The 10,252-nt window shown below is 61.3% G+C and overlaps 1 long non-coding RNA gene and 1 pseudogene across 1 annotated transcript in view; one reads left to right on the plus strand and one right to left on the minus strand.

Moving 5' to 3' along the window:
- LOC111729667 overlaps nt 1-10,252 on the plus strand; it is a 20,950-nt gene that overhangs the window by 5,801 nt on the left and 4,897 nt on the right. The window lies entirely within an intron of this gene.
- On the minus strand, nt 6,845-6,963 carry LOC111729672 (annotated as a pseudogene).

A 10,252-nucleotide genomic window follows, 5' to 3' on the forward strand; every position in this document is an offset into this window, starting at 1 on the left:
CATGCTCAGCCCACCAGGTGCTTGGAGCGCCAGGGGCGGGCCTGGCGTCTGGACCCATGGAGACCCGTCGCCGGCCATGCGGAGAATGACCAGCAGGTGGCCTCGCTCTTCAGCAGTGGTGGGATGTTACCCCAGCAGGTGCACGTGGGCGCGCTGGGCGGTGTAGGGGGCGGTGCAATTCCTATTCCTAGCTGTTCCTTCTAGTCCCGTCTCATGAATGCTTCGTAATTTACTGAAAGCAACCGCAGTAGCACACACCACGTGGACTGTAAATAAACGCGCACGGTGGCCGAATAGACGCGCACGGTGGCCGAATAAATGCGCACGAAGTCCGAGTAGATGCGCACGGTGGCCGAATAAATGCGCACGGCGGCCGAATAGACGCGCACAGTGGCCGAATAAATGTGCCCGATGGCCGAATAGACGCGCACGGTGGCCGAATAGACGCGCACAGTGGCCGAATAAATGTGCCCGATGGCCGAATAGACGCGCACGGTGGCCGGGCTGCAGGCTCAGAACATGCACCGCAGAAGTGAATGACCACGGTTCGGGGACCACGGCCGGGGTCTCCTACCTCCTACTTCCTCTTCGGAGAGGATGTCACGGACCGAGGCGCTTACGGCCATCTTAGTTACCAGCAGGTGTAAAGATAGGTTCCCGTCTCCTCGATAGAGCTGTGTGTCCTGAGCATCCGTAAAGCAACATCCCTACCATCTCTCGGTGGAGACAGAAAATGTGGGAACTTTGCTTTGAATGGCGGGTCTCGCTATTATCAGAGTACATCAGAGAGGGTCAAGGACAGAACTTCGCACCTCACGAAGTTACCTCTTTGCTTGTGCGGATGCAGTGACAATTAGTTCTGTCTGACCACCAGGCCTAAGCCAATGGGAGGAGCCGACTGACAGCCGGGAGCGACCGGATGCAGGTGGTAAAGCACGTCCTGTCCTGTTGTAATTCTTAGTCACTCAGCTGTCACTCCGCACATTCTTTGTCTGGAGGACGGAAAGAGATAAAATTTGGGCTGGAATGACAGACAAGCTAAAAATCCCAGGATGTGGGCGGAAGGAAAGATTTCACTGAGAAGACTCTTGAATCAGGTGAGTGAAAGTTCACGGAGGTGACGGGGGAGAAGCAGAGGAGAACGTTCTGGACTGAGGGGACGAGGGGCACAGACACGGGCGGGAGATCGCTTGCCTGGTGAACCGTACGTGGTATGGCGAGCCTGGGGCACACGGGTCGCAGACGCAGCGTGTGAGCCAAGTAACGAGGTCACTAAGGGTTAGGTGAGGCTGGGCGCGGGCCCCTGCCCAGCCTCTTCCTGGCTCTGTGACTTTGGGCAAGTGGCCACAGCCGTTCGTAATCCCTGTCTGTAAATTCAGTCAGACCCTGGCGCCCACCTCCGAGGGCTGCCGAGAGTTTGAAATGACAGCGTCCGTCCGAGTCACCTGGTGCGGCACTGGTCACGTGGCGCCACGGAAGGTCTTAGTGAATCCAGTGTCATCGTAGCTGCTGCTGTCACACCCCTTGAGGGTCTCGGTGACGGACTGGCTCGTATACCATGTCGAGCTCGGGCTTTGTAGTTTAGGTCAGTGTTTCTAACATGTGACCAATTTGTCTATAAAAGAACGTCCTCAGGCCATTTGGCAGTTTCTGTGGCCCAAGCGATGGGAAAGTACATGCTTGAGAATTTTATGCATTTGAAAGGGGAGAAGAACGGTCCGATCCCATCCTGCTCTCTCGGGAGCGGCCCTCGGTGCCTGCGGATGGCTCAGGCTGGGCGGGGGCCTCAGCAGCTGCAGTTAACGCTCGGCTGCTGCCGCGAGGATGCGGGTGGTCGTAGTGACGTCCTTTGCATATTGTGTGCGCAGCCTTTGCGGCTTCAATTGTTCCTGTGGTTCAGGAAAGTAGATTAGCACCTAAGAAGTGGCTCGCGGATGTGCAGAAGCAGCGGTACCAGTAGTAGAAACCCTGCAGCTCCGAAGCGTAACCGGTGAGCGGGACTTCGGGACACGCGGGGACGAGAGCACCTGTGAGCGTGACGACGTCCCCCAGGGGAAGGGCGAATGGGAAGCGTGGCTATGAACAGCTGGATCTGGGTTTTATCAAGCGAGCGAGCGAGAGAGAGCTCCCTCTCGTCTCCGGACACTGGAGAAAATTCGATCGGAGAGCATCGTGATGCACTCGGGGATGTCAGCTCGTTTCCAAAATACGAACCTTTCTGGTCAGCCCGTCAGTTGCTCCTGTAGTATTTTCCGGCGTGAAACCGATTAGTTTCATGTCCCGGCACACGGAGGTGGGAATGGCAGCACCCGCGGGTTCTGTTTATCAATTGATCGAATGTGGTTTTTGCTGCTAAGACCGGCCTCACGTTCAGGACAAATGGGACGCCGCCAGGGAGGGCAAAGGCGGCCGCCAGCCAGCCCGACGGGGGGTCGTGTGCTGCACAGTGCAGGTGGCGGACACGCAGGGCGGGACTCTGATCGCTGTAACGAGGGTGCCCGGGGTCCGTTGAAACGTCGAGAGAAACCGTGGCTGGGAAAAGTACGCACAGGCCCTTTGCATCTGGGAGGGTGGTCTGGGCGTTTGAGACAGGTGTGCTTGACGCCGCCGGGTTCTGTTTATCAATTGATCGAATGTGGTTTTTGCGAGACGCGACGCAGACAGGAAGGGTCCTGAGGTCCTGCTGACGGAGGACCAGCCACGCGTGCAGCAGAGCGTGGGGCCCCAGTATCGTCGCCGTGACGACGTGAGCCCACTCACTCAGGGAGAATCACGCGCCTCGCCCGTCCGTAAGCCAGCCGGGGGGTCCTTCCCATTTCAGCTGGGCTCGCTCAGGCGCCAGTGATAAGACGGGGCGGGAGGGACCAGCTACGTAATCTGCGCAGCTCAGTGCGAAATAAAAACGCAGGGCCCCTGACCAAAAAATCATTAACGATCTCAGGACGATGACGGCAGAAACTGGCACGGAGGCTTTGCTAGCATAGGACCCCGTGCGTGACGACGGAGGCCGTGGGCCGTGAAGCCGGCCGGGCCGTGGGTCCTGCAGGCGCGGCTGCCCCTCGTCTGGGCTGTCTTCACGTCTGGGCATCAGCGGGCTCCCGGCTGGTCTGAGACAGACTTAGCTGGAACGGCCGGTGTCCCCGAACTCCGCCCCATGGGTCCCCTCCTCCAGCAGACCGACCCGCGCATGTCCCCGTGGCAGACGCGTGAGCGAGAACAAGCAAGCCCGCGCGTGCAAGCCTTTCAAGTGTCTGCTTGTGTCCCATTCACTAACGTCTCACCGAGTCCCAGCAGGTCACGTGGCCGACGCAGAGAGGGTGCGGGAGGGTGCTCCAGCCTCGGATGACAAAGGGGGCATGGATGTGACAGGAGCCGAAGGGTCGAGGCCGTTTTTGTCGTCTGCCTCATTTGAGGACTCAAAACGAGCCGCGCCTGAGCGCTCCGCCCTGATCGGAGCTCGTGTCGGAGAAGGAACGGGATCGTGGGCGCGATCACGGCTCGGGCACTGAGCGGCGTTCCGCGGGGGCACGGGCGGCGGGACGTTAGACGCTTCTTCACGGTCAGTGGCTCGCCGTCCGCGAAGGTACCCGTGCGAGTCATCGAGACGAGGCGGAGACAAGCTCCCGTTGTGACGCGATGACGCCGTGGAAGGCCAGGCACGGTCAGCCCTGCCCTGGTCACTCTCGGTGTCGCGAGGAAAGGTCAGGGCGGGGGTGTCCCGTGGGCGTCCGCGCGCAGCGGTCAGCAGCGCGGGACGGCCCGGCGTGGCTGGCTATTCCGGGCTGAGGATCGAAGGCCGGGGAGGGGGCTTCCTTCTCTTCCCACACACCTCTGGGCAGTGTGAGCGCCGGTAACTGAGCTCAGATCTGGGGGTCGGAGAGTGGAAGGATGGTCACGGGCCTCCTCGTCACGGTCCGGCCCCGGTGGAGGTGACCGCCGTCCGTACAACCCGTGGAATGGTGACCTCGCAGCTGCGCAGGGTGCTGGGGAGGGGCCGGGAGAGGCCTGAGAGGCGGCGTGGGGGCAGCAACGAGCGTTCTCGGAGAGAGAGGCGCCAGGAGTGGGATTAAAAGGTGACCCCGGGCGCCCAGTTTGGAGGGTGGGGTGCCAAGAAGGAGAGGGGTTTACGGTCGCTGGTAATTAGGTTCGAGAGCCGCCTCCCGGCCGGGGAGGGCACAGAGGCAGCGGTGCACATCACCGTGGGGACACAGATCTGAGCTGCGCGTGTGTCTCGGGGATACGGGACAGTCCAGTGACAGGGACTCCGCCCGCCCCCTGCCCTTCCTGGCTGCGTCTCCAGCCACAGTCACGGCCACAGGCAACCGGCTCAACCAGCTTCCATCTCCCAACCTCCACTTTACACCGCATGCCTTGGTTTAGTTTTTTTGCTAACTCTACATTTCCACAGTGGACGTGCGTGTGCGTGTGCGTGTGCGTGTGCGTGCGGGTGTGCATGTGTGTGTGTGTGCGTGCGCGTGCGTGCGTCTGTCCAGCTTCCACTCACCCCACTTCTGCCAACAGCTCCTGCTTTTCGCCTGAGGGTCCACGCCCCTCCCCACCTCCCACGAGCTCTGTAGCGTTGACCCCACCTCGTTCGGGGCAGGGCGTGTGTACGCGGGTGACGCGGGCCCGTCAGGGTCTCCGGTCCACCCCTCGTGACGACCGACCCGGCGGCGAGCTGGGGATCTCACAGGGGAGAGAAGTCTTTTGCCGAGACTCCCCGGATCTACGCACGGGCCTTCCCTCCGGATGCCAAGCCGGAAGGAGAGGGGACGCTACGTTACAGCCATCGCGGCCGCCAGGGAGTCGAGGGCCGAGCCGACGCCGAGACCAGAGACCCGAGGAACGAAGCTCATGGGGTGGTTCGGGGTCTCCTGGTCGCGATCGAAGCGTCCTCCTGGTGGCTTTACTTATTCTTGTCGGTTTTCCTCTAGTGCGATGGCTCAGAGACACGTGTCACCAGGGCACCAGGGTTTTTGACACCCTCCCAGGTCGTCCTATCGTGCAGCCCGGCCTGAGAATCCGCTGATAGCTAATGACGCCTCTAGTGGTCACTCTTGGTTTTCGTTTTTTGAAATGTCCTTTTGAATAAAGTTCCATCTATGCAGAAATATAGCACGCAGGGAAAAAGAACGCACGGCGAGCGAAGCTGGAAACCCTGACACTGAGCCGCGAGCCGTGGCCGGCAGCCCAGACGCCCCCGTCTGCCGTAGCCCCCTAACCGGCGTCTTCCCATCCAGACCCACTGGGCGTCTGCTGCCCCCTGGGACCATCTGAGCCACGACGTGCCTTCCAGCCTGTCCCGCCTAACGCCGACGCTGGAATCTTGGGAAATCCCGCTCCTGGGTTTTCTTGCACAGGAAGCACGTCCACGCTTACGAGGTAGCGCCCCGAGTTTCGCGGGGTGTCCGTGCCACCGTGTTCCTGGTTTCCAGCCCGTCCCCTCTCTAGAACTGGCCGTGCTGCCAGCCAGAGCGTCCGTCCCTGCTGTCGCTTTGGGAGGCGGTTCCCGGGCTCACGAGAGGTGGAAGTAACAGTGAGGCCCGAGCGGGCGGCTCACACTCTGCCCGCAGAGGCATCTGTCCTTCCTGGAGGCGGAGCGTCAGGCAGGTGCCGCCTCCGCCTCCTGCAGCCCCTGCGGTTACTCCCAGGTGCGCTACCTTGGAGAGCAACCACGGGGGCAGGCCCTGGGGACAGCCTGGCCTCTTCCTCCCCAGCCTCCACCCTGGGGACTGGCCTCACGTCCCAGATTCGCTCTCCCCTCGGGCTTCTCCCAGGCCCCTTGGGAGGAAGCACCCTCTCCCGGGGGGTGGGGGGAAGGGGCGCTCGGCGTCCAGTCTCCCCGCCCTGGTTTTGCCGCCGATGTGAACCCTCTCACGGCCTGTCTTAGGGACCCCTCGCCGGTTCTCATTTATCGCTAGGACTCTCGTGTATCTTGGCAGTTATGGACCCACGTGCAAAATGCGCGTGGGCAGGTCAACGTAAGATCTATATTTCCTGTCGGTCTAGTGGCATTTGGGTAGATGCCATGCCGAGAAATCGAGTGGGGAGGCCGGCGAGAGATGGCATCTCGCAGCTAAAGGTGAGCCTTAGCGCAGCGTTACTGGCTCAGTTGACCGAAGCTGTAAATCTAAAATCCTCGTTTCTCCTAGGTCATGAATACACAACTTGCATCGCCGTGTTTATGACTCTAGCTATGTCTTACCCGCCAGTTAATGACTAATATTTACTTGTTATTCTATCCATGCTAAATCGGCGTGTCAATCTGACAGTTAATTCTCCTAAATATTGAACATCGTTTACAAACTTGATTAATCGCATTCCCTTAGCTTTGGCGTTTCTTCCCACAAATACAAATTTGATTCTCATCAGTGCTTCGAGCGTCTGACGAGACTTATAAACGCAAGACACGGACTCGCTAAGCACTGAAACAGTATTTACAGACCTGGTCCGTCCGGGATCACTGACTGACCCAGAGGCTTCAAGCTTTCACAATCAATCGAGTTCTCGTAAATATTTCTAGTCGTCGATATTCTTCCCCCGGTCAAACGCTCTTGCTCTGGCCCTCTGCCTGTCACACCCGTTGGTACCGGGCAGCGGGAGGAAAAACGCACAATCACGCTTCTTGGCTTTGCTTTAAGTCTGCGTCCACGAGTGTCCAGCTGTCCCCAAGTACCGCCCGCCCCGACGCTGCGGTTCCCTGCGGTGTTTGGCCTCTCATGGTCCCGCCCAGCTTTCCCTCTCTGTCTTTCTTGGAGGACGAGTAGGACGGTCATTCGCTCATTCGCCTTTTTTCCTCTTTCTAAACTATTTTTCTTTTAACATCGTGATGATTTTTCCCCCCTGCCTACCACGCCTGGTCTTCCTAGTTGGTCTCCCATCCAAGGACTAACCAGGCCCGACTCTGCTGAGCTTCCGAGATCAGACGGGGTCGGGCTCGTTCGGGGTGGCGTGGCCGTAGACAAAATCATGATGATTTTTGGTTGTGGTAAAGCGTGCGTAAGGTGAAACTCGCCATCTTAGCCCTTTCTAAGGATCCCAGGGAGCCCCTTGCCGCTTGACCCTCCCAGGTCCCAGCGGACGACCTCACCTACGACGTGACCGGCAGGAACAGTCAGAGAAGGGTGCTTTTTTCCTTCCCGCTGCAGACCTACGACCCGCCCGCGTGGACGCCGCCTCACCCGCTTCCCCTCTCGCAGGCCCGGCCCTGCCACCCTGCGCCCCGGCACCCTCGGCTGCTCACGGCCCCGTGTCGCCCCAGCTCCCCCCTGTGTGCCCAGTGTGCAAAGCTTTCCTGGGCATTTCCTCCCCTTCCAGCTGCTACCCCGTCGTAGGAAAAGTTCTTTCACAGAGCTGAGACGCCTGCTTCCTCTCCGCCTTGCTCTGCAACGCACCCCACCGCCCGCCAGCCGTGCCCTCCCCTTGAGGGACACACGCCCGCTGGAGTTCACCCCCTCCCCAGACCTCAGAGGGCCCCGAGGCCCGGGAGTCCCTCTCCCAATGGCCCCAAACCAGCTCCATGGGCGCGAGGGGCTGGTCCCTGGAAGCAGGAGCTGTGTGTCTGGATCTCTATGTGATGCGGGCTGGTCGCTGGGGAGGCGCTGGGGAGGGTGAGGGTGGGGGTTGGGGGGCTTGGCCGTTCAGGCTGGAGGGAGGAAAGCAAAGCTGGGGTGGGGGAGGCAGGGCAGGGAGCCAGCTCCCTCTGGCGGGGAGCTCGGGGAATCAGACAATTCTGATAGAGACGCGGAGTGTTTGTCCGGGGGAAAGTGGGCTTCTCCGCAGCGGCTTGGGGCCTGATGGCCTTTAGCCATTTAGACGCGTGACGTGTACGCCCTGCCTCGGACCCGTGACGCCACGGCCGCCCGCCCCGGCCAGATGAGGCCGAGGCCCACGGAGCCGCCCTGTGGAGGCTGCTGTTGGCCTCTGGTCTGCCAGCCGATGGCCACGTCTCCGTCAACATCGTTCTGGGCCTCGCCAGGGCATGTGACACGGTGGCTTTTCCCCCTTCGGTCCCGGGCCACCCACGCTTGTCTTCGCCCGGCCCCCTCGGTCCAGCCCACTGCGCCCAGATGCTGGAGCACCCCAGGCTCCGGCCGGGCCGCGGCCTCACCCCACTTCGGTCCCCTCCTCCGTGACGAGGCCTCACGTCTGTGAACAGTGCCGCAGGCTGGTAGAAGCACAGGTCCAGTGTCCACTGCGGTCGTCTGCTCATCGCCCCCGCTGGGGCATCTGATGGGCACCCCCGTCTCACGGACCCCAACCAGAATTCTCAGTCTCCCCCTAACACGGCCTTCCCTTCCCCACCCCGCGCCCAGCATCTTTCCCCGCCGGCGGGGCGTGTGGCCGGAGGCCCTCGCTGTCACCGCCGACACCGGCCAGGCCCACCCGCGTTCCCTTGGACGCCAAGCTCCCCAACCCCTCTGTTACGCCCACGTCACTGTCATCTCCCGCCTGGACTCTTCGCGGGGCCCCCGCCGGCCTGCCCGCTTCCGCTCACGCCTGTCCTCACCGCCCACCACCGACCGGGCTTTTAAAATCACAAATCAGAGGACGTGGCACCATGGCTCAGAACCTTTCTGTGATGTCCCTTCCCCCGAAAAACGAGCTGCAGACCCTGCCGCGTGGCCTGTCTGTCCCTCTCCCCCACTGCCCGCAGTGGCCGCTGGCACACGCGGTGCCGGGCGGGGTCCAGGCCCGGGGACTTCATACCCTCCACGCCCTGCGCCTGGGCCACCGTGGGTCTGCCGGGGCCCCCCAACCCCGCCCCCAGCTCACACACTGCCTCAAAGACGTGGTCGATGGTGCACCCCGTTCACGCTCACCACCTTCACCCGCTCTCCCCGCCGTGGCCTCGGTCACTGTCACAGGTCACGTCTGTCTGCATTTGTCTGTTTGTTCCCTGTGCCCGTCTCCGCTGAAGACTCAAGGTCCCTAAGGACTTCCCGTGCCTGCTCCATCCCTCCGTGACGCGTGTGGAGATTCGATCGATAACGCAGCACAGAGGGACGCTGCCGTCCATGACATTCTTTCAAGGCTTCCCCACGCTGCGGGCGGTCGTGAGGACCCTAACGTCCGCTGCCGAGCCAGGGGGGTGGGGGGAGGGTGGGGGTGCCACGGGCCTCGCTCCTTCACCATGGCCCCTACGCTCGTTTTCACACCTGGCCACGCTCGTCACTGCGCTTCCCCACCGAGAGAAGGCTCGTTCGAGTGCTGACTCTAAGCCAAGCGCTCACACTGTTGTATGAAGTGTGTGACTTTTGTAGGGAGCCGCATGGCTTCGTGATGTTTTTAATATCGATTCGTGAATATCAAGCGGTTTTAACGGCCCCGGGATAAATTCTGCTGACTTGCGGCATGTTATGCTTTCATTTTTAATCACCGGACCAATGGCCGTTAACGTTAAGAATTTAAAAGATGCAAAAGCCAGTAAAGCGAGACCATTCGCGCCCAATTTCCCAGCATCCTCGGGGTGTGTCCTGTCGATAGACGCTTTCGGACTTCTTTCGTTTTCGATTTTAATAAACTTTTAAGATTCACCTGCAAGCATTTCACGGAGGATTTTCACACCGTTGTTCGCGATGGTGGCACAGATGTCACAGTGAGCCCCACCGCGGGTTGGCCTCTGCTGCTAAATGACACTTGGTGACAGTTTCTGAGACGTCCGTCCTGCCTGGGCACCTCGGTGCTCCCTCCAGCTGTGGGTGTGCTGGGCACCAGGCGCGAGTAGCTGGGGTCCGTTTGCTCCAGAGGAACTGGGCACTTGGCCGGCTCCATGGAACTTGCACTCCGGGCAAGGGGCAAATGGCAGAGCAGACGCGCGGGATGTGTCGGGGGCCAGACGGTGGTCAGAGCGAGGACAGGGGCCGGGCGGGGCGGAGGGAGCCGCGGTCACCGTGGGAAGTGGGGTCCCACGAGGGGGGGCCGGGACTGCGCTCGAAGAGAATTCAGACAGAAATGAGAACAGGCGAGCTGGGGCTCCCTCCTCGGCGGCGGCGCCCCGGCGGACGGCACGTCGAGCAGAAGCGAGACTCGGGAGCGAGTCCTCTTCGTGGCTCTGTGTACATTGAACAAAAGCAGACAGCACTGATCTGTGCCACACGCCTCCGGTGGCGCGGCCCGCGGGGCGGAGGGAGGCACGGGGCGGCCGACGCCGTGATGCCGTTTCTTCGCCCAGGGCCGGGGACGGCCAGGGGCTCTGCGAGAGAGCCGGTCACGCCGCACATGTGTACGGTGAGGACGGGAGCGGCCGAGG

Source organism: Pteropus vampyrus, unplaced genomic scaffold, assembly GCF_000151845.1.
Source record: "Pteropus vampyrus isolate Shadow unplaced genomic scaffold, Pvam_2.0 Scaffold274, whole genome shotgun sequence".
Lineage (NCBI taxonomy): Eukaryota > Metazoa > Chordata > Mammalia > Chiroptera > Pteropodidae > Pteropus > Pteropus vampyrus.